Here is a 24,811-nt window from a genome sequence, read left to right as displayed (position 1 = left end):
TTTTTGATTTTAGCCATTCTGACAGGTGTGAGGTGGTATCTCAGAGTTGTTTTGAGTTGCATTTCTCTGATGGCCAAGGATTTTGAACACTTTCTTAAGTGTCTTTCAGCCATTTCAGATTCCTCTGTTGAAAAATCTCTGTTTAGTTCTGCACCCCACTTTTTAATTTCATTGTATGGTGTTTTGGTGGCTAGCTTCTTGAGCTCCTTGTATATTTTGGAAATCAGTCCTCTGTCAGATGTGGGGCTGGTGAAGATTTTTTCCCATTCTGTGGGTGGTCGTTTTGTCTTACTGACTGTGTCCTTTGCCTTACAGAAGCTTCTCAGTTTCAAGAGGTCCCATTTATTAATTGCAGACCTCAGTGTCTGTGCTTCTGGCGTGATGTTCAGGAATCGTTCTCCTGTGCCAATTTGTTCAAGGGTTGTTCCCACTTTCTCTTCTAAAAGATTCAGTGTGGCTGGGTTTATGGAGAGATCTTTGATCCATTTGCACTTAAGTTTCGTGCATGGTGACAAGTATGGATCTATCTGCAATTTTCTGCATGTTCGAATCCAATTGTGCCAGCACCATTTGTTGAAGATGCTATCTTTTTTCCATTGTATGGATTTAGCACCTTTGTCAAAAATAAGGTGTTCGTAGGTGCGTGGGTTAATATCTGGGTCTTCAATTCGATTCCATTGGTCTATCTGTCTATTCTTGTGCCAATACCAAGCTGTTTTCAGAACTATGGCTCTATAGTAGACCTTGAAGTCAGGGATGGTGATGCCTCCAGAGGATCTTTTATTGTAAAGAGTTGTTTTGGCTATCCTAGGTTTTTTATTTTTCCATATAAAGTTGAGTATTGTTCTTTCAATGTCTGTGAAAAACTGTGTGTATTCCACTTTTTTAGTTAGTTTTAGCCCAAGATATTTTATGTTGTTTGTGGCAATTGTATAGGGTGATGTTTCTCTGATTTTATTCTCAGCCCTCTTATTGTCTGTTTATAGTAGGGCTACTGATTTTTATTGAGTTAATCTTGTATCCTACCACTTTAGCTGAATGTGTTTATCAATTGTAGGAGTTCCCTGGTAGAGTTTTTCAGGTAACTTATGTAAACTATCATATAATCTGCATATAGTGAATGTTTGACTCCTTCCTTAAAGTTAGTATCCACTTGATCTCCTTTTGTTGTCTTATTGCTCTAGCTACAACTTCAAGGGCAATATTGAAGAGATATTGAGAGAGTATACATTCTTGTCTTGTTCCTGATTTTAGAGGAATCACATTCAGTTTCATTCCAGTTTGATTTTGGCTGTTGGTTTACTGTATATTGGTTTTATTATATTCACATATGTTTCTGTTATCTCCCTGATGTCTCCAGGACATTTATCCTGAAGTGTTGATTTTACAAAGGCTTTTTCAGCACCTAGTGAGATGATCATGTTTTTTTTTTATATATATATGATGGATTACATTGATAGATTTTTCTTATGTTGAACCATTTCTGTATCATGGGGATGAAGACTACTGGATCATGATGGATGATTTTTCTAATATGTTTTTGGATTCAGTTTGATTGTATTTTATTGAGTATTTTCTCATCAATATTTATGAGCAATATTGGTCTGTAGTTCTCTTTTTCAGTGTTGTCTTTGTGTGGCTTGAATACCAAGGTGATTTTAGCCTTGTACAAAGAATTTTGCAATAGACCTTCTGCTTCTATTGTGTGGAACAATTTGAAGAGTATTGTTAATAGCTTTTGTTTGAATTTCTGGTAGAATTCTGCAGTGAAGCCATCTGGCCCTGGACTTCTTTTGGTTGAGAGACTTTTGATGACTGCTTCTATTTTCTTAGGGGTTGTTAGTCTGCATAATTTGCTAATTTGTTCTTGATTCAATTTTGGTAAGTGATATCTGTCCAGAAAATTATCCATTTTCTTTAAGTTTTCGAATTTTGTGGGTTACAGGTTTTCAAATTATGACCTGAAGAGTCGCTGCATTTCCTCAGTGTCTATTATTATGTCCCCTTTTCATTTCTTATTTTGTTAATCTGCATGTTCTCTCTCTGCCTTTTGGTCAGTTTGGATAAAATCTTTCCTTTTGATTTTCTCAAAGAACCAATTCTTCATTACATTGATTCTTTGAATTGTATTCTTTGTGATGGGGAATGTACTTCTATGTATGTTTTCCTTGTTGATTGTTGAATAAAGTACTGTTTGGCCAATGAGGCAGCAAGGAGGATTCTGGGAAATGTAGTAAAGTAGTGATGATCCAGGAAGGAAATAACAAAGCAGGGAGTCTCATACATAAACAAGGGCAAAAAAGAAGTGGGCCCCTTCTCTCTTCCTCCAGAGTCACCATGTGATCTCAGGATGAGGACACCAATGGAAGGCTTCCGATAAGATAAGTTTTATAAAATATATAGATTTATGATAATTAAGACTGATGTAACAGACAAAAATCCTAGTCATTGGCAAAGCAGCATTTGTACCTAATAGAAGTATCTGTTTATTACTTGGTGCCCTAACTTGGGGGACAGAAACAAAGGCAGCTGTCAGAAAGTGCCCATGTGTCGGTAGGGCGTGGGCAGCTTTTGGTGGAAAGATTTATCGGAACATCTTTGTTTCGACTTTATTGATTTATGCCCTCAGTTTGATTATTTCCTGACATCTACTCCTCTGGGGTGAATTTGCTTCCATTTGTTCTAGGGCTTTCAGTTGTGATGTCAAATCTCTGGAGTAACTATTCTCCAGTTTCTTCATGTGAGCACTTAGAGCTATGAAATTTCCTTTTAGTCCTGCTTTCAAAGTGTCCCATAAGTTTGGGTATGTTGTATATTCATTTTAATTGAATTCTAGGAAGTCTTAAATTCTTTCTTTGTTTATTCCCAGACCTAGGAATGGTGCAATTGCAGGTTTTTCATTTTCCATGAGTTTGTAGGTTTTCTACAATTTGTGTTGTTGTTGAATTTGAACTTTACAGCATGGTGGTCTGACAGGGGTTTGTTCCACTTTTTTTCCTTTTCTATATTTTTCCAGATTTTTTTAAATTTTAATTAGAAACAAGATTGTTTTACATGACAATCCCAGTTCTTTTTCCATCCTGTCCTCCCCTATCACCCCCCAACTAAAATCCTACCTATCTCATATCCTTTCTTCTATTCTTCCCCTGACTCAAACTTTCTGCTCCCTCATGACCTCTGCATCTTTTCTCTTCTTCCCTTCTCATTCTCCTAGCTCCCTTGCCCCTCTTCACATGCTCTCAATTTTCTCATGGATTCTTGACCCTTTTCCCTTCTCCAGGGGACCATGTATGTCTCTCTTAGGGTCCTCATATAGTAGCTTCTCTGGCAGTGTGGATTTTAAGCTGGTAATCCTTTACTCTGTGTCTAAAACCCACATATGAGTGAGTACATATCATGCTTGTCATTTTCTAATTGGGTTACCTCTCTCTTTTGAATATGTGGTCGATTTTAGACAAGGTTCCATGTGGTGTTGAAAATAAGGTATATTCTTTTTTGTTTGGCTGGGATGTTCTATAGATGTCTATTAATCCCAATTGGGTCATAATTTCTGTTAGTTCCTTTGTCTCTTTGTTAAGTTTCTGCCTGGTGGTTCTGTCCAGTGGTGAGAGTGGGGTGTTGAAGCCTCCCACTATAACTGTGTGAGCTCTTATGTGTGATTTGAGTTTTAGTAATGTTTCTTCTTCAAATGTGGATGCCTTTGTATTTTGGGGCATAGATGTTTAGAATTGAGACTTCTTCCTGAGGGAATTTTCCTGTGATGAACATGAAAGGAACTTCTTCATCTCTTTTGATTGATTTTAACTTGATGTCTAATTTATTAGAGACTAGGACAGCTATCCCAGCTTTTTTATTAAGTCCATTTGATTCGAATATCTTATCCCAAACATTTACTCTGATGTAATTTCTCTCTTTGAAGTTGTGGTGTATTTCTTCTATGCAGTAGAAAAATGGATTCTGTCTTCATTTCTTCTCTTTTAGCCTGTGTCTTTTTAGACAGGTTAAGACCATTAATATTGTGGGAAATTAAGGACCAATGAGCATTTATACTTGTTTGTATTTTTATTTGTTATTGGTGGTGGTATTGTGTGTGGATTTACTCTGCTTTGTTTTCTGGCTTTTGGTAAAGTGGGATTATCTATTGCTTCTGTTTTTGTGAATGTAGTTAACTTCCTTTGGTTGGAGTTTTCCTTCCAGAACTTTCTGTAGAGATGGATTGGTGGTTAAGTAGTGTTTAAATCTGGTTTTGTTATGGGATATCTTGTTTTTTCCATCTATATTGATTGAAAGCTGTACAAGGCATAGTAGTCTTGGCTGCCATCCATGGTCTCTTAATGTTTGTAGAATAACTATCCTGGACCTTCTGGGTTTCAGTTTCCATGGAGAAGTCAGATGTAATTCTGATATGTTTGCCTTATATGTTACTTGGCCTTTTTTCTTTGCTGCTGTTAACATTCTTTCTTCATTCTGTATATTTAGTGTTTTAATTATTATGTGACAAGGGGTCTTTTTTGTGGTCCACACTTTTGCTGCTGTGTAGGCTTCTTGTACTTTCATTGGTACTTTCTTTAGGTTGGGCAAATTTTCTTCTATGATTTTGTTGAATATGTTTTCTGCACCTTTGAGTTGGGTTTTGCACCTTCCTCTATACCTATTTTTGTTATGTTTGGTCTTTTAACTGTGTCCCATATTTCCTGGATATTTTGTGTTAGGGATTTGTTGGCTTAAGATTTTCTTTGGTCAATGAATTTATTTATCCTAGTTTATCTTCAATACCTGAGATTGTCTCTTTCATCTCTTGTATTCTGTAGTTCCTGATCATTTACTTAAATTTTCTAATACCAGCATTCCCTCAGACTGTTTTTTTTTATTGTCTCTTTCTTGGCTTTCAAACCTTGCACTCTTTGAATTGTTTCTTGTCATTTTTGGTTTGTCTTTCCTTCCATTTCTTTGAAGGATTTTCCCAATTTTTCTCTTAGGGTCTCCATCACTCCATCATCTGCACGAAGTTTTTTTTTTTTTTTTTTTTGTTCTCTTCTGCTTCATCTGTATTGGGATGTTCAGGTCTTGCTGGCATAAAGTCTTTAGACTCTGGTGGTGTTATATTGGTTTTTCTGGTTTTGGATCTTATATTGTCATCTTCCTATCACTTCTTCCAGTGGATGCAGGTGGTGTAGCTCACTTCTGTCCTGAGTGGGGGCATTAGTAGCCTATTGAACTCAGCTGAATGAGGGTTGGTTGGTCCTCAGGGGCTGAGTTGACCTGCCTGCAGACCCCAGGACAGGAGTTCCCAGAATAGGCAAGCAGAAGGCAGGGGCTGAAGCAGCTCATCTCTGTCCTGAGTGTGGGTGGGAGTAGCCAAATGATCTCAGCAGACTCAGTTTTGGTTGGTCCTCAGGAGCTGAGTCAAACTCTTATTTTATCTTTTATTTCTTCTTTAAAGGCATTTATCATCTTCATTAAAGTTGCTTCAAAGTTTTTTTTTTATTATATATCAGCTTTGTTTGATTATTCTGGACCTAATTTGGTCAAATTCTTGGTCTCCATTGGAGACATGTTTCTCTGACTGGTAGTGATTTTGTTTTTTTTTTGATGGCATGTAGGTAACAGTGGTTGGGTTGTTTATGGGTTTAGTTTTTGGTATCTATTTTAATATTTTAAGTGGTTGTTTTGTTCCTGTCTCTCCTCTCCTCTCCTGTCCTATCCTACCCTCTCTGTCTTTCTCTCTCTTTGTCTCTGTCTCTCTCCCTCTCTGGATTTTCAGAGATTGTTATAGCTGTGTGCTGCATGGTAGGAAGTTTTCTGTTGACTTGATGCATGCAGACACTGGGGGTTCTAGGTAAAATATGTTTCTGTGTATTGATAACAAACACTAGAACATAGGCTAGGAGTCTGACTGGTTTCACACAAAGGAGGAGAGCTAAGTGTTTCACCAGTACAGTTTTATTCATTATCCTAGGAATTTGAGTAGACAATGAAAGGGGTCACTTCAGATCTGCTATTATGCTGGGGTGAGAATGGAGGATAGGATCTGGAAAAACAGAAGGAGTGGGGAAGATATGCAGCCAGCCTGTGGGCTTCCCTGGAGTAAGTGATTTCTGACCTAGCATGGGATGCCTGCTGGAATTGGGAGCTGAATAAAGCAATGAGTGGGGGCATGGAGTTTAGGAGGGGATGATTGGTCAGATCCACAGGAGGAGGGTGAATGTCCTGAGCAAGGCTGCAGCAGCTATTCTATTGCAGAGCTAGTTGTAAGAATGAAGGATTGCTCTAGGGGAACACAGGGAGATATGCAGTCAAAAATCTCTATTTTCCTGAAAGGAGTGGCTTATGGGTTATCAGGAGGTAACTGCAAGAGTTTTGTGCTAGGATAAAGCAAAAAGTGGGGGGAGGATGGTTATTAAGGGCAGGTATTGGGGAATAACAGGAGATGTGGGCAGGGGGAGAAGGGAAGCCTTTAGCAAATGTTCTATTGTATAATTATGGGTAAATGAGACTTGGGGATTGGATTTGGAGGAGAGAAGAAAGTAATGAATTCTTACCTGTTACCATGGCCTGTTTAGCTGGTGTTCTCAGTATATGCCTATTGTTGTTGAGAGGCTGGGATAATGGAATGGATTAGGGGAAGGATGCTTAGAGAAGTAGATCATTGTAATTCCTTGGGAATCTGCTAAACATGGTGACTGCAGTACGTGCTCTTCTAAAGATCTAGGGAAGAGATTGTAATTAGAGAAATGGCAGGAGAGATGGAGATCTACAAAAAGCCTACCTACTTTTTTGACAATCATAATACATTTTTTTGGGTGTCATGAAAAGAATTACATGGTCTTGGATACCCTTGGTTGTTAAAATGTAGTTCAGTCCACCTCTGATTTCACAGTAATGCTCATGCCAAAGCCTCATGAATTCTAATGCCATGGGTAACTGTAGCCACTTGTAGCTACCTTGGAGATTTTCATCAGGTCTGACAGAGACAAGTCTACTTAATACCTTTGGCTCCCCAAGCACATTTCACCCATTCCTTTACCAGAAACCTCTGATACCCAGGGCTTGTCTTTTGCTTCCTTTCCTCCAGCTTCCCTTCCCTATATACACCAGCCATTTTGGCCATAGCCTACCTTAACTCTTGTCTCCTCTCTTGGTTTGTTTGTCTTTACTCCTTTATTTTTTTTTAATACTCTTCTCTTTCCCTGCCTGCTCTGCTTCTTTTATCTCATGTCATAAATCAGTCTGGGCTCTTCCAGATGCTTCTGAATAAACTGTTCCTCATATCTACAATAAAACCCTTCTCTTCAACCGTACATAAGAGTTAGCATGAGCATGTCCTCATTATCATTTAATTTTCACTTTGCTGTTATTTGGTGTACAACAAGGAAAAAATAACCTGTGATAAATTTTATATATTTAGTGAATTTAGAAAATGCAAATACCTTGTATCTTTTACCTGAATTAATTAGTTTTTCCTCAAGATATTTTCACTTCATTTTTTCAGCATCTTTATTTCTTTTATTCCTTTGAATATGAGGTTTAAATACATAGGTGACATAGGCTCATTTGCTGGAATACTTAGTCATCAGGGCTTGGCAATGTTTAAGAAGGGTTATTAGGCCAGGTGGTGGTGGCACATGTCTTTAATCCTAGCACTCAGGAGGCAGAGGCAGGCAGATCTCTGTGAATTTGAGACCAGCCTGGTCTACAAGAGCTAGTTCCAGGACAGCCTCCAAAGCCACAGAGAAACCCTGTCTCAAGAAAAAAAAAATGAAGGGTTGTTAGGTGTGACCTTGTTGAAGGAAATGCATGATTTTGTTGGGTTTTCAGGTTTCAACATCCCAATTTACCTTAATCTCTCTCTGTCTGCTTCCTATGGATCAGGATATAAACTTTCAGGCCCATGTAAGCATGCTGCCATGCTTCCTCATGTGATAGAAATGGGTTAACAATGGAATGGTAAGCAAGACACTGGTTGAATGCTTCTTTTATAAGAGTTGGCTTAGTTCTGGTGTCTCTTCACAACAATATATCAGTAACTAAGACAGATGTTGTTAGCAGGATGATGTTGCTGTGGCAACCCTGAACATGCTCTTGGCTGGAGAATAAGGGAGACTTTGGGACTTCATACTAAAAAAGTTTTTAATGCTTTAAATGGTGCTTAATGGAGCACCCTAATAGGATCATCAGAGAAATTAATACTGAGAGAAATGTGTGTTTGGGGAGCTGGGTTTCAGTGGTGCAGAATATAAGCAGCTACCTTAGAGAACTTTCCTGTAATAAAGTGGGAAAGAATATGGCTTGTCCTAAGAATCTGACTGAGGCTAAATTGAATAATATGATTAATATCTTTGACAGGTGAGATTTCAAGAAACTCTTGATTTGTCAGTATTTTATTGAGTATTCTTGCATCCATGTTAGTGAGGGAGATTGGTCTGTATTCCTCTTTCTTAGTTGAGTCTGTGTGTGGTTTGGGTACCAGGGTAATGGTAGCCTTGTATAAAGAGTTTGGAAATGACCCTTCTGATTCAATTTTATGAGTAAAACAATGCTCATCTAAGTTCTTGCCTTCAGTCAGAGCCATGACATGCAGCTAGATGCCACCTGGTTTCAAGCACTAATGGAAAATACTCATCAAATGCACATGTTCTATTTCAAATGGAGATATGCCCCATGGATATAATCAATTTAAAGAAATGAAATCACTTCATAGTTTTGTGTTAAATTACATCTTTAAATCATTTTCTGTGAAAGACACTTATCTGTTTCTCCTACTGCCCAACATGTATGAAAATACCAGTCGTGTAGAAAGTTATTTCTTTTATTCAGTTATTTAACCTATTTAACCTATAATTAAAGGAGTGAAAATTTTAGTTAATATAATTGAGAGAGCTTATTTCATTAGAAAATATATATGACAGAGATGCTACTTTTTGAAAGATTTAATCTTCATATTAATAAATTATGATACTGGAAGGTTTTTCTTAAGTCAGAAACATCAAATTTTTTGTTTTCAAATATCACTTGATTTCAGATATGAGTACTGTAAGAAGAACATCTAAGCCAGAGATTAGGGAGCTGATAATGAAATGAAAGGTGATTTGTGGGCACTGAAGATATAGAGCTAAGACAACTCACACTAAAAAAGATACAGGAGTGATTAACAGAAAGCAGAAACTTCACTGAGAAATAGGAGAGACATTAATCTGCTTTACAATGGATGCAGGAAAAGGGTGGTGCCTATTCTCAAAGGATGTTGAAAGAGGACTGAGGATGCAGAGAGGTTGAATTGAATCAGATTTCCAAATATAGTTACACAGCCAAAAATATAGGCTATCTCTCAAGAGACAAGATGCACAGGACATGGGACTACTTGAGGTCTCCCAAGTTCAGAATAAGAAGCAAAACGGTTCTTGAAGAGAGACTCAAAGATTAAAAATAAAAATGATCCTGGAAACAAAGAGAAGGTAAACATTAATATCAAAGAATTTCATTTGATAATGTTACAGCTGAATTTTGCTGGATTTCTTCAAAGCTTTAGTTATGTGTATGGGTATTTTTCTATACACACACACACACACACACACATTGCAAGAGTAAAAATCATTGCTATCACCAAAGCATATCTCCAGACTACTGAAGCAACTGTTTTCATTGGACAAGACAGTCAAAACAATCACTGAACATATGTGAGTTTGCACAGTTATAGAATATCTTTATATCACTGAGAAATCTTTGAGGGACCAGGCAGATGATTCAGCACATGAAGACACAAGCCTGACAACATGAATTATATTCACTGGACCCACATTGTAGAAGGATAGAATCTTTCAACTCATTATATGAAATACATGTAACACCCATGATAAACTCACATGGTCAAAAATCTTAGGAGTTTTGGTTGTTGTTGTTCTTTCCAATATTAACATTTATTTATTCATTTATTCATTGATTTATTTTTGTTTTATTGACTTATTCTTGCTGCCTTTAGTACTAGGTACTCAGATTCTTTAATTCAACTGGTCCATATAATATTATCACCTGGATACCTCTGAAAATCATGTGTAATCAATTTTTTTCAATGTCTTAGAAACTGAAGCAGTTCGATGATGTATGGGACTTTTTTGCTCTTCTCTCAATTATAGAAACTGTGGACCATACCTGCTAATGTTTTAGTATTCTCTCTCACTTTCTTAGTTTTCTGAAAAACTAGAGTTAATTTAAATCTGTGATGCGTCTTGTAATAATATTTCCACAAACTCAGAGTACTGCTCAATGAATGCATAAAAGTATTAGTTTTTCTACTAAATCTACTTCATGCTCGAACACTAGTTGCATACCCCTTCTGTTTCTCCTGAAACAGAAGTACAGTGAGCCTTCTCACCTGAAATTGATGTCAGAATGCATTTTATAGACCTACATATCCTAAAAGTAATCAATAAAATTGGCTATGATATTTGTCTCCTTGAGAAATTTTATTCATACATTTTCTCATAGTATTTTACTTTTTATTATTACCATGTTTTAATGATTTTAGATTGTTTTTAAAAAGTGCAGTGGCCCAATAGTATTTTAAGATAATTTCTTCAATCCTCTGCTTCAGAAGACTGGGGGAGGTATACATTATATTTTCTCATTTATTAGTATCCCAAATATTTAAACAAATTATCATATGCAATGAATTAGAATTAATGTATATTTGTGTGAATATACATACATGTGCATAATTATGAATTGTATGTAAATGAATATACATTTTCAAAGCATATTATAAGTAAGTCATATTGCCAAAGCTATGTGATAACTACTTCCTACCACAGTTTTAACATGGACAGAAAGAGTAAGTAGGTATCAAAATGAGTGGTAAATAATTCATCACAATCCAAAATTATTAAGCTATTTCTAGAAGATAACTTCTTCAACACCATATTAGAGCTATGGGCATGTTACAAAATCCATAAAAAATAAACTGTTTTGCACTATCCTGGATTTTCATTATATTTGAACCAAATAAACTTTATCTTATATGTCACTGATCTGCACCTTGAAATTATTCTTAGTAGATCCTGATTCTAAGTAGATTTGCACTGGGAAAGGTCATTAGCATATAGATGCACAAAAGATAAAATTAGACAGCTAATGAAGGAGGCGAATATAGCCATAAAAGTGTATATACCTGGAAAAAGGATGAGAAATTTAGCCCAATAACTGTAGACATTGTTCATGCTATTATGCAAATGTTAAATCGGAACAGCTGTTAAAATGAAAACATTACCATACCTAGTATTTAATAGTCAGGGTGTTATGTAAACACCTTTCTTAATGTGGGTAAGTAATTTCCTTCAATAAAATGTCTCAATCAACCTTCATAAGCAAGAACTCACTGCTCACTTTAGATTCTGTTTATCCCAGAAGGTAAGTTCACTTATATAATTATACAGAAAAAGTTCTCTAGTCATTCCAAATATGAAAGTATTATAAAGATAGTTAGAAAATATAACACTAAAACATAATTTTTGTAATAAAGTATCATCCTGAAACATTAAACTCACAAAATACTAATATAATTAAAATACAACATATAACAGAGAAGTGTATATGTAAACTAAATGATAGAGAATTTTATTATATATTGAATATGATCTGAGAGTCTGTATTAGAGTTTGGAAATGTTATCTGCTAGAACTCATTTGGTAATGTTCCATAAGCAGAAATTACCTTTGATTTTTCATGCCAAAGACAAATTGCATATTTAAATGCCATATATGTAGCAATGAAAATGCAAAAGCTATACACAGTAGGCAATTAATCAATCAACAAAAATGATTTTGGTAATTTATAAGCTGAATGATATACTAATTTTGAAACAGAATAGAAAACAAAATTTTAAAATTGCGTATTTAGTAGGTTTATTAAGTTAGGTAGAATATATCATCCATAAAATAAATGATTTCAAAGAAAATATCACCATGCTCTAATTTTAGAGAAATTGATAATAATTTATTTGGTGCTCAGAAATCAACATGCTGATCATTATTTATAAACTGATACTTGTTAGACCAAAGAATATTTACTAATACCAGAGACTGTGAACTATAGAAAAAAAATGCCAAAATGTTTAAAGTCACATTGTGTAGACTGAACAACAAAATAAGAAAGTAGATTTACTAAATCTGTTTCACAACTAAATTGCTTAGAAGGTACCTGTGTAAATGCTACATAAATAATTCTGTTTCACCTCTCCTTGTTTGTGAACATATTGGGCCACAAAATATTAATGGAATTAGATATTTTATTCTGAATATTTGTATCAGTTACAAGTTAACTTAATTACTAAAGAAGCATGCATTTTCATAACAGAGAGAAATATCTTGATTTATAAATATTTTAAATTGACATCACTAATTTGGACTGTTAAAAATTGTGCAATATGATCTACAGCACAATGTAGTAGGTAATGTATACTCATACTGTCTGTATACCACTCAGTATATCCCAATATAATATCATTGTCGTTCAAATTTTTAAGAAGGCAAATAACAGATACTACTAAGAAACAACTGAAATATGCTTACCTTTTAGGGGAAATGGAATTAAAATAACTTCTGTTTAATTTTTATTGATTTTATTGAAAATATATTCCTTTCTCATACAATGCAACCCAATCTCAGTTTTCCCTCCCACACTCCCTACATTCCTCTAGCTGCCCCCCATCTCCCCTCCTCCCCAGACTGACTTCCCTTCTATTTCCTCTTTAGAAAAGAGCAGGTCTGTGAGAGAGGAGAGCGAGAAAGTACAAAACAAAGTACAAAAGACAAGAATAAAGCACTCATATCAAGGCTGGACAATGCAACCCAATAGGAGGCAAAGAGTCTCAAGAGTAGGCAAAGAATCAGAGACAACTACTCATAATGTTAAGAGTCTCACAAGAACACCAGGCTAACAATCAATATATATATATATATATATATATATATATATATATATAATGCAGAGAAATTGGTGTAGACCCTTGCAGGCCTCATGTTCTTTCAATCTTTATGAAATCATTTGAATTCTTCTTAGTTGATTGAGTTGTCCAATGTTTCTCACGTCCTCCATCGCATCAGACTCCTACAACCTTTCCTCGTCCATGGTGTTCCTTGATCTCCAAGAGGAGAGCCCCAATGGAGAACTCCTATAGGCTCTCTCTCATTGTGTATCCTGTCTGGCAGTTGGTCTCTGTTTATACTCCCATCAGCTGCTTGAGGAAGCCTCCCAGATGGCAACTTATCTATGAATATACCAGAATATCATATCAAATTATTTCACTGCTTGTTTATTTTTTCCTTCTTTTTTTCCTCCAGTAGTATTTGTTTGTATCCTAATCAGTCTCCGGTTCCTTGCCATCCAGGCCATGTAAAACATGGACTTCTTCTCTTGGGCTGGTCCTCAAGTTAAGCCAGACATTGGTTGGTCACTCCCTCATGTTCTGTGCTAACATTGAACCAGCCTCATCTTGAAGGCAGGACAGATTGTAGATGGAGGTTTTCATGGCTGAGTTGTCCAGATTTCTCAACCTCTCTATGTTCAATGAAATGAACAGAAGTTTTCCTCATCAATGAGGCCCCACTGTCAGTTTTCAGAGGGAAACCTCTGTCCTAAAATCATTCTGGGTTGCTTAGAGCTCTCCATAGCTTCCACTCTTTCCCCAATAACTCAACCAAATGTTGCCCATTCCCACCACTGAAAGCCTGGCTACAAAGGATGGTCAGAACTGACTCTGCATCCTTCATTACTGGCAGACCTCACTGGAATCACCCTCATTGATTCAGGGAAGTTTCTACTGCACTAGGTGGAATGCCCCCAAATACCCACAATTCTAGCTGTCTCTCCCTGCACTCTTCCTTCCACTCCCTTCCCATCTAAAAACTGTACAACTATTTTTTCCTTGAATATGGAACTATCTTTATTTTATTTTTATTTAAATTAGAAACATATATATATATATATATATATTATATATATATCCCAGTTCCCTCTCCCTCCCATCCTCCCATGCTCTGTGCCTCTATGACTGGATTCCAGGAGTTTGATTCAGGGCTTAGCTGTGGATCTCTGCTTCTGCCTCCATGAGCTCCTGGATGAAGGCTCTAGGATGGCATATAAGGTAAAACTGTTCTACTTTTTTTCTGCAGTATTCAGTAGGTTTTTATTATGTTATGTGAGCTTTTGCATAGTTGTCTAATATGCATGAAAGTTTCAAGATGAATAATAATAAATCTCACATATATGTTGTTTCCACCTATAAAATATAAACAATAATAGTATCTTTTTAAGTATGTCATCCAAAATTTTAAAGGAACACATGAATGAATCACAATAATTAAATCAGATAAATCTATGATTAACCTCAAAGGCAACCTCTACTTTGAACCTACCCTCATGGATTTTCTTGATAATGGGATTATGCTAATTTGAATTTTGTGGGCCCTAATGTGTTTGTTCTCTAGTATCTTATACAATGTTTGATAATAGTACCCCACAAAATTGTTTTTTTAACCTGGTTTTAGAATTCCTAAGTCATATAATTAATGTTATGTTTTGGCTCATGAATTTGCCATGGATAATTTGCTTTTACTTTCTGTCACGAATGTGTATGTGGATATATTGGAATATCCTATGAATATATAATATCAATATAGTAATCCACTAATCAGTGAAAAGTTATTATTTTTCATACATGGCTGATGAAAACAGTTTTTCTATGTCTCCTGGAGGAAGCACAAAACTGTAGTACATATAATATACATAAGCAATTAAGTTAAAGGACACAGGCTATAAAATCCTATTTTATGATGTTGTTTATGTTTAACCTTTTCCCTAATATACAAAAGTGGGCATTGTGTTATCAGTATATACCATTATTGTACTGAAACTGGACCAGTGCAATGGATATAAAATTATTAACTAAATGAAAATGGTTATGTATAGGCATATTTCCCATTTTCCATGTGAGTATGTACCTGAGTTCTTTATTAAATGCCTGTTCATATCATTTACTCGTTTTCTACTTGTTTTTATTTACTGACTAAATACAATCTAAAAATAAGCCTGGTTTAGTGGAATAATTTTAGTTATATATGTTGCAAATAACTTCTCTCAGCATGTGGATTATTGTTTCCTTATTTTTAAAATATATTTTCATTATCATTCTTCCTTGTATTACACAGAACTTGAATAATTTAGTCAAATTACTTATAGCTTGGCCTTGAGAAACCTTTAGAAATACTTCCATATATACTTGCCTTAGAGGAGTACTTATAGGGATGTGACTCTAGGAAAGACAGCAGGATAATAGGCAATAAAAGTAAATGCTCATCACAGAATACTAAACTAACAATTCACCAGGGAGAACTTCTTGATGTTATAAACAAACTGTATAATAAACATGATAGCCTCAAAGACATAGGAACATGTGAAGACCACCAGAAAAGGAAACATTAGAAAAGTAAAAAGCATTCTTCTTGCTCCATCACATGCCACTTTCCAAGCTGGCAGATCACAGAATAGTGTGACTTTGCAGGCTCCATAGTTTCTTCACTAGGAAATGAGACACATAGGCAGATATCTAACTTTTCTAGCATTTGGAGACATTTCTTAGTGATGGCATTCTTACATTACCTTGAGGGGAATTATCACTTTCTGACATAGCTAAATCATCTAAGTTCAGATGCTTGCAATCAAGAAGCACAGAGTGATCAGTATGTGGATCTTGATACCTTTTGTACTTGCTCATAGCACTAACCCAAGAGAGGTAAAACCAATCTTCATAGCCAACTTGATTTGCTTTTAAAACTCAAAAAACCATTCAATCCTAAATCAGAGCAAATGAAGCTTAGCAATCTAGAGAGCCTAACAGCAACTCCAGCTAACACGGATTAATTCTCATCAAGAACTGCATAAATGACTACATATTCAGCTACCATGACTCTAACAAATACTGATTTTAATCACCTTACATAGTTGACAACTTTATTTAGATTGGACAGTTTTGCAAGTTTCAGTACCAGGCCAGTTTCTTTTTATTGCTTTGGTGTCTGGTATTTGTTGCAAAGTCACTACATCATGTCTGGGGATATGTTCCCTAAAAAATATTTCACAACTATACTATGAATAAGAGGAAAGGGAAATCATGGAGGATTAGGTGTTTTGGATGATGTGTACAAACTATTATGGGAAGGAAAATACTAATTTTACAAAACAGAAAATATTTATGTATTAACATGAGGAGTTAGTAACTGAAAAAGAACCATGGCCACATATCCTTTGATTTAAGTATACCAAAAAAATACTTCAACTGACACTCTAATAATTGGGAAAACTTCGAAATATGTGACATGAGGCATAACTAATTTTAGCTTTGGTTAGAGAAGACTGAAGCTGGACAACATTGGTGAGAATGATATGGAAATATTAGAAATATTCATATATAGACAGTGATAGACTGCTAAGTGGCTTCAGGAATCAGCCTATTGCAACATTCCCCAAACTAGAATGTAAACATGAACTGCCACATCCAGCTATTACCAGGGTGGTGGAGGCTTAGATGCAGTGAGTCACTTTTGTGTGGGAGTCATTGTACCAAATAACATTTCAGCTCCAGTGTCTTAAGTGAACCATAGTCCAACATGGGGTTGTTTAACTGAATGTGGGGAAAAAAATGTGACACTAAAGGTTTCTGAGTCCAGCATGCATAAAATCAAGTCAAAGTCAAACTCAAAATGTATCTGTATCTTTCTGGTAGATGTCACCCATGTATCATCACACCACTTCCCTGTAGCTTGGATACTGACATATCCCACATTTCATATGTCATTTTGCTACTCCAAACTGTGAATTGCTGCCTGAATTACCCTGGCTTAATTTTAAGAATACTGAATGTTACAAACTGCAGTTTATATATTCATAGTTATGTTCTTCCATAGAAAACATAACATTTAATTATGGACAACACATATTTTAATATTTTCTCATAGCCATTCCTCATCATGTATTTTTCAACTCAGTATAGCTATATAATAGAAACTTGGTTTGGCTAAGTAATGTTTCATAAAAACATGTTAAATGAATATTGGCTTGCTATTTAAACAGATATTCCCAATTCTGATATGCTCTTAAACATACTTCAGCATTTTTAAATACACATCTCTGTAAAACAGCATTATCCTAATTGATGGTTCTCAATTCAAGATATGAATTAACTTAATAAAATACATTGAAAATGTCCCATGTCCTACAGTATCAAACCCTCAGACAAGAATGTACTTGTACATCAATAAGGACAGGGTATGTCATTAGTTTGCAAATTGACTTTTATGAGAAATAAGTGGGAAATTTGTATTTGTATCAATTATTGTTAATTTGTATCCCATTTGTACATGGCTGATATATAATTTACACAATAAAATCAGGCTTCGAGTCTCTGCTTGCTAGCATATAGCCAAATTAAATTAGACATTTATACATGAAGTTTTCAAAACTACATTTATATAATCTCTGTATGTGTGCGTGTGTGTGTGTGTGTGTGTGTGTGTGTGTGTGTGTGTGTGTGTGTGTGTCACGTGTGCGTGTGTGGTGGTGTGTGTGTTGTGTGTGTGTGTGTGAGAGAGAGAGAGAGAGAGAGAGAGAGAGAGAGAGAGAGAGAGAGAGATAGAGAGAGAGAGAGAGAGGAGAGCGGAGAGAAAAAGTACATGTATGCAAAATGGAAGTAAGATAGTTTGTTTCACTCTTTTCACCATATGGGGCCCAGGAACTGAACCCTGGCCCTAAGGCTTTGAGGCAACAAGCACTCTTACCAGTCAATCCTCTTGGCAGTGCCTATATAGACTCTAGAGAACAGCCACTTTACTGAGGAATGCAATCTCAAACTTCACTAAGCCTCTGAAATGAAGTTCAGTCAACAGCAACACGTTGCCAGAAAATAAAAGTGAAAATATTACTGGAGCAGATTTGTTCCCACAACACAAATAATGACCTTTGCTGAATATGAGTCTAACCTATTAGGTATGCCCCATGTTGCAACACGCAGCTAACTGGACACACTGAGAGAAGTTCTTGCCAGTATACCTACCTTACAGTGTAATAAATTCAAGTACCTGAGGCTGGTTTAAATAATGTGGACTCAAATTACTTGCATTAAATGTGAAAATATAGATTGTAGAATGTGTGTCCAATGCTGCAGAGGTGAACTCAACAGTGTAATGCTGGCTAAAGATGTCGTAAAAAGTCTAAGAATCATGGACCTATGAGCAAAGATACAATCGTTCCAATGAAACTATTAGAAACACTGACTTAACAATCACCAACACACATTTAAACTATAGTTTAAACAAGGCCAATGAAACAGAAGCAACAAGAAAATATAGGTAGTATAGGAAAATATACTGAAATAAGAAAAAGTTATGTTTAAAATTATACCCAAAGGGAAAATAAAGCCATATACAAAACTCAGATATATTATATGTGACAAATAAATGACTTATTAAGAAAGATGTGTCAGAACAACATTAGATTATGTCAATAAGAATAAAATCTTGGCTCAAAAACTCGTTTATATGACAATTGTTTGTTTAGAGAAACAAATAGAGAATTGATTAAAGGGCAGGCATGGTAGACTGTAAAATTTACAGCCAATAACTAATTGAAACAGCACATACTATAGAAACATCACTGAAATAGAAGAGATCCAGCTTATGTATTTAGTTAACATTGCATGTACATTCCTCAGATTTGGAAGGAGAAGGCTGTTTCCATGATTGTGACATAAGATGGCACTCAACACATGGAAATCAAAAGGGTTGTGGAAAAGTATTAGTAAATTTTGAAACTAGTTAGAGAAATAAGATAAAATCTATCTGGCACAAACACAGAAGTTCTTCTAACAATATAGATTCCTTAGCAATTCCTGTACCAGCCAAGAAGTTCAAGTGCTATGTTTTAAATACACAAAACTAATGTCTCTTTCAGGTAAGAGTATAGATATAATTTTGTCCCTCAAAATTTTAGTGGAATAAAGACTTTATAAAGCAAAGAAAGTTGAATTAATTTATCACAATAGGACCTCCATACAAAGAGTGATAACAATGTTTTATAAGGAAATAATAGAGTGCTGATTAATAATATAAGAACATATAAATGTTTAAAACTGTATGAAAATTATTAAAAATTCATTAAAAATAAGTAGAGTTGAGATTGTGTATTTCAATACTGTTGAATATGTGTCTTTAAACTTTGCTTTAATCTTTGAAATTACCAAAGTAACTATCTACTAACCAGTAAAATGTAGCATGGGTTAGAATTATAACAATATTTTTCAGAGAGAGAAAGATATAAAATAGCTTTTATCCATTTAGTTAGATTAAGATGAGGTAGTATAACTACAAGAGATCTTATGTAAACCAATTATTATAAATTGAAAATATGTAACAGATAGAAAAGGCTGAAGGCATAAGAAATGAAATCCAGCATTTAACAGTAATAGGAACACAAACAGTAGAGAAACTAAGAAAGAGTGACTATTTTAAAAAGTCTATAGACATAAATAGTAATTGATAAATTAATAATAATGAGTTTCAGTGTAGATAACGAATGAGCTAACCACATTGGGTGGCTGAATGGATAAAGGAAACAGACAATTCAAAATACAAAAATTCATAATATAGCTATCAATATTATCCAGTGTTAGATTCCCTCTTGCTTAACATTTATGAGGAATAAATGTTAAGGACTTCAGAAATACATTCCAAAGTATACCATAAATGGTTACATTTTTACATGATTGAAAATGTTAAAAAAAAACAAATCTTTTACAGAAGTAAAGGGGAGTGACAGAGTGATTGAGTCAGTTTAGTGCCAATTATGGTTAAACATGCCTTGAATGTTAATAATATGGAGGCATACGGAGATAGATTTCTGTGATCTCAAAGCCAATCTAGTCTTGCTCCTCTAAGTTAGGCAAGGAGATAGACAGTCCCTCAAAAAAACATTTTTTTTTGCATTTATAAGCTAGGATTTTCCCCTCACATGCTTTGTTTCTTTGTGTTTTTGACACATTGAAAATAATATATTGTGGAGATATTTAGAAAAAAAGAATGTATCAAAAGATATTAATATGGAATGTTCACAGCTACCATTATGCATAGCGATTTCAAATCAGTACCAAAACAACAGTTTTGTTCTTAGTATGTTACTCTTATTTCTCTTACTCTTTGAGGATCCAACTATTCAGCTCCCAAATCAATAATACACATGTAGTCTTATTATAACTTATATATGCCCAGCCATAGCTTGTATTTTTTCTAACCAGATTTTCTTAAATTATTCCATCTACCTTTTGCCTCTGAACTTTTCCTTTTTTTCCTGTGTATCTTAATTTCACTCTTACTTAGTTTCTGGATGTGTGGCAGGGTGGCTGATCACTTACCTCCTCCTCTCTTTGTTCTATCTTGCTCCTTCCTCTTTCAGGTTTCTCCTTCTCTTTATTCTCTCTGCCTGCCAGCCCCACGTATTCTTTCTCCTGCCTTGCTATTGGCCATTCAGCTATTTAGTAGACCAAAAGATCTATTAGACAAGAAAAAATCATTTCACATCGTTAAACAAATGCAAAATAAACAAAAGCAACACATCTTTATAGCATTAAATGTTATGATAAATCTTTCAGCCAAAAGCAGCCTGAGCCCCACTGCCACGTATGAGTTTTACACCAGCCACCCACCAGAGTTAGGCCCAAATGAATACACAGAAACTTGTATTAGGTTCAAAACTGCTTGGCCAATGACTAGGATTCTCATCTGCTAGCTGAGTCTTAATTATCATAAATCTATGTATGTTATGAGACTTATTGGATGCCTTATTGGTGTCCCTCCTTGCTGGTGGTTCACATCCTCCCGCTAGAGGAGGCGAACAAGAATAAAAGACCCTTCCAGTTTCTCCTTCACTTAAATATGAGTCTCCTTGCTATGTCACTTCCTCCCTGGATCACCACTTCTCTATTACATTTCCCAGAATCCTCTTTGACTCCTAGTCCTGTCTAACTTGCTGTCTCATTGGCCAAACAGTATTTTATTCAACAATCAATAAGATAAACATACACAGAAGTACTTCCCCCATCAATTAAACAAATGTTCCACAGCACAACAGGGATTGCTATCTTCACTTTTTAAAAATAGGTTTGTGACTATAGTGTAACTATCTAATTTTCCTGTCTTTTTCTTCCATCCAAACCTGCCTTTACCACATACTTCCTTTGTACTCTTTCAAATACATGGCCTCTTTTTTTATTATATTCTTGCTGTTCTTGTTGTTGTTGTTGTTGTTGTTGGTGGTGGTGGTGGTGGTAGTGTGTGTGTGTGTGAGGAAGAGTGTATTCAAAAATATATAAGTACAGCCTGCCTAGTCAATATATAGTTATTAATAATGTTCGCAGCTTGGCCATTTAGTTTTGTATACGCAATTGCTGTGCTGTTCCTGGGAAAGAATTTCTCCTACTTATAACATTCCTTAGTTGCCAGTAGTTCTTTGCACATGCTTGATTGAAGCTTAAGTGATTTCTTATGTCCACATTAGCATTTTTAGTTCTGTCATTTCTGTCCAAGTCATGCTTAGGAGGCTATCTGGATGAGAGTTTAGAGGTATAGCTTCTGACATTTCTAGGAGATACAATTTCACAGTGAAGTCACTGTTCCTCTGTCTCTTGGAATTATTCTGAAATGATAACTGAAACATAAGTACAGGAATTATGTGGCAAAAGTACACACATATACATTCTAACTTGTCTTTATACCCACAGAAAAGTTTAGTCCTTCCTCTCACCAAGGAAATTTATTTTTCAACAGAGACCAGAAAAAAAAAAAAAAAAAAAAAAAAAAAAAAAAAAAAAAAAAAAAAAAAAACTACTGATCAAACTGCAATCCTGTGGAGCCTGGTCTCAACAGCCATCATTCTTTTCACTACTTCACATATTATAATCAATGAAATGAAGAAATGAAGCAGGGGAAATATATAAAAGTGCCCAAAAGAGAAAAGAAGACAACAGTTTCTGTATTTGTAGATGACATGATCAAGAATGCAAAAATTATGACTCTACCAACACCAAGACACAACAGAAAGAACAAATATATTAATTGAATATAGGATCTGAAAATAAATCTATCACACAAAAATCATTTACAATAATGACAAGCCACCTGCAAATGAAATAAAAAGAATGTTCCATTCACAATAGCATTATAAAATACTTTGGGATATATTTTGTCAAATAGGTGAAAGATGCAAACTTAAGGAAACTTAAAGAGATTTCCAAATGATAAGAAAAACATAAATAGAATGCAATAAATTCCATAACCATGCTAAACAAATCAGAATCATACAAATGTCCTAGTTACATAAAATGATCTACACATTTACTGTATGTCGTACTCCAGTTTTCTATTACTATGACAAAACACTATGAATATAAACAAGTTGGGAAGGACAGGGTTTATTTCAGCTTACAACTCTCATGATAATTACTGCTAAGGCCAGTCAGGGTAGGAACTCAAACAGGGCAGGAACCTGAAGGCAGAATCTGACACAGAGGACACAAAGAAATGCTACCAGCAGGCTCTGCTCTCTCTGGCCCACAGCTTCTGTGTGCTGATGTTAAGGGAATATCTCCCATGTATTTCTCTTCATGGATGGTCCTTCACCACTGCTACTTTCTCAGCACTAGCTAACCAGCATCAGTTATCCCAGTAAAGCAAAGGTTTTATCTCAGTGGTTCCTGTCCTTGTTATACATGGATGATGATTCTTCTTCAGGCCCAGCTATCATTATCCACAAAATCATTTTGTTGTTGTTGTTTGTTTTTTTTTTTTCAAGACTTGGTTTTTCTTTGTACCTCTGCTGTCCTGGTACTGACTCTGCAGATCAGGCTGGCCTCAATCCCTCTGAGATCTGCCTGCCTCTGCCTCCTGAGTGCTGGGATTAATGGCATGGGCCACCACAGTCCAGCTCATAGCCACAGATTATAAATTCACATTATTGCATAAATGACCCAAATGGAGGCTTTGCTTCTCTCTGAAACTTAACATGGTAGGCTTCTATCACCTGCACCATTCTCCAAATTTTCTTCCAAGCAACCACAGAATAACCCAATGAATTATGAGTACTCAATGTCTTCCAGTCCAAAGTTAAAATGCCAACACAATTCTACCAGAATGCAAAGTCAGGTCTGTAAGAGCAACAGTGAACAACTTGGTACCCATTTATGATTTCTGTGTTGTTATTCCAAGTCTGATGCCAGTAACCTGGGAAGATCTTAGAGAAACATGTTTATCTACTACAAGATGAAAGTTTAGCATCTCATGGAAGGAGTCAGTAGCAGAATTATCAATGAAAGGGTATATTAAGAGGGAAGGCCAACTACAGACAGCAAATTGTTACGATAAATCTTTCCGCCAAACGCTGCTGAGCCCCACCAACACATGTGAGCTTTACGCTAGCCACCTGCCCGAGTTAGGCCCAAATAAATACACAGAAACTTGTATTAGGTACAATGCTGCTTGGCCAATGACTAGGATTCTCATCTGTTTGCTCAGTCTTAACTATCATATACCTATATATTTTATAAAACTTATCTTATCAGACGCCTTGTTGGCATCCATCCTGGTTGGTGGATCACATCATGCCCCTGGAGCAGGAGCGGAGGGAAAAAAAAGGGACCATTCCTGTTTTTCCTTCACTTAAATATGAGTCTCCTTGCTACATAATTTCATGTCTGGATCATCACTTCTCTACTACATTTCCCAGAATCCTCTTTGACTCCTAGTCCCGTCTACTTGCTATCTCATTGGCCAAACAGTATTTTATTTAACTATCAAAAAGATAAACAGACATAGTACATTCCCCATCAGTAAATTCTGCTTGGAGCCCACATAAAGCAATTTTAGAAGGGTGAGCATTATCTAGGCTTCTGCTCTCTTGACTTTTCCTCTTGCCAAAGAGTTGATTCATGGATCAGCAGCTACTTCTGTTGATTACTTCACTAACAGAAAAATCAGCATTTGGAAGCATTTGTAGTAGAATGCAAGCCAGCACATTCTTCAGGAACTTCCAGCAACAATTTATTAAATAAAATGTGATCCATCCTTGTTACCTAGTTTCTCTAGGTCTGTCTGTGGATTGCAGCATGGTTATCCTTTACTTTACAGCTAATATCTACTTCTAAGTGAAGGGGGGCACTGGATCTCCCTAGAATGGAGAAATAGAAGAGCCATTGTGAGTGGACTGAGGGCAGGTGGGGAAGGGAAAATCAGCAATCAGTTGTGTGGAAAGAAGGGGTAGACTACTGAAAGAAATAACTGGAAAGTAGGGACATATCAGGGTCAGGTAGAAACCCAGTGCAAGGGAAAGTCCAAAAGTCTAAGGAACCCACAGAATGACACCAGCTAAGACTCATAGCAATAGTGGATATCTACCTTGAACTGGTCATATCCTGAAATAAGGAAAGACTTCCAGTGAAGGTATTGGGACACCAACATAGTCACATAACCTTCAAACTAGTCTGTGCTACCAAAGGGATGCACTTGGGTAAAGATTGACACAGAGATTATGGGACCACCCAGTGACTGGTCCAACCTGGGACCCATGCTATGAGAGTAAGCACAACCCTGATACTTCTTGGAGTTCCAGGGTCAAAAGACCAGAGGTATCAAGAATATCACAAGAGAATCCACAGAATCAAGTGAATTGTGCTCATATGATCTCACAAAGACTGAATTGACAAGGGAGGAGACTGCATGGG

The sequence above is a fragment of the Cricetulus griseus genome, assembly GCF_003668045.3.
Source record: "Cricetulus griseus strain 17A/GY chromosome 1 unlocalized genomic scaffold, alternate assembly CriGri-PICRH-1.0 chr1_0, whole genome shotgun sequence".
NCBI classification, from domain to species: domain Eukaryota; kingdom Metazoa; phylum Chordata; class Mammalia; order Rodentia; family Cricetidae; genus Cricetulus; species Cricetulus griseus.
This window is presented reverse-complemented; position numbering follows the sequence as displayed.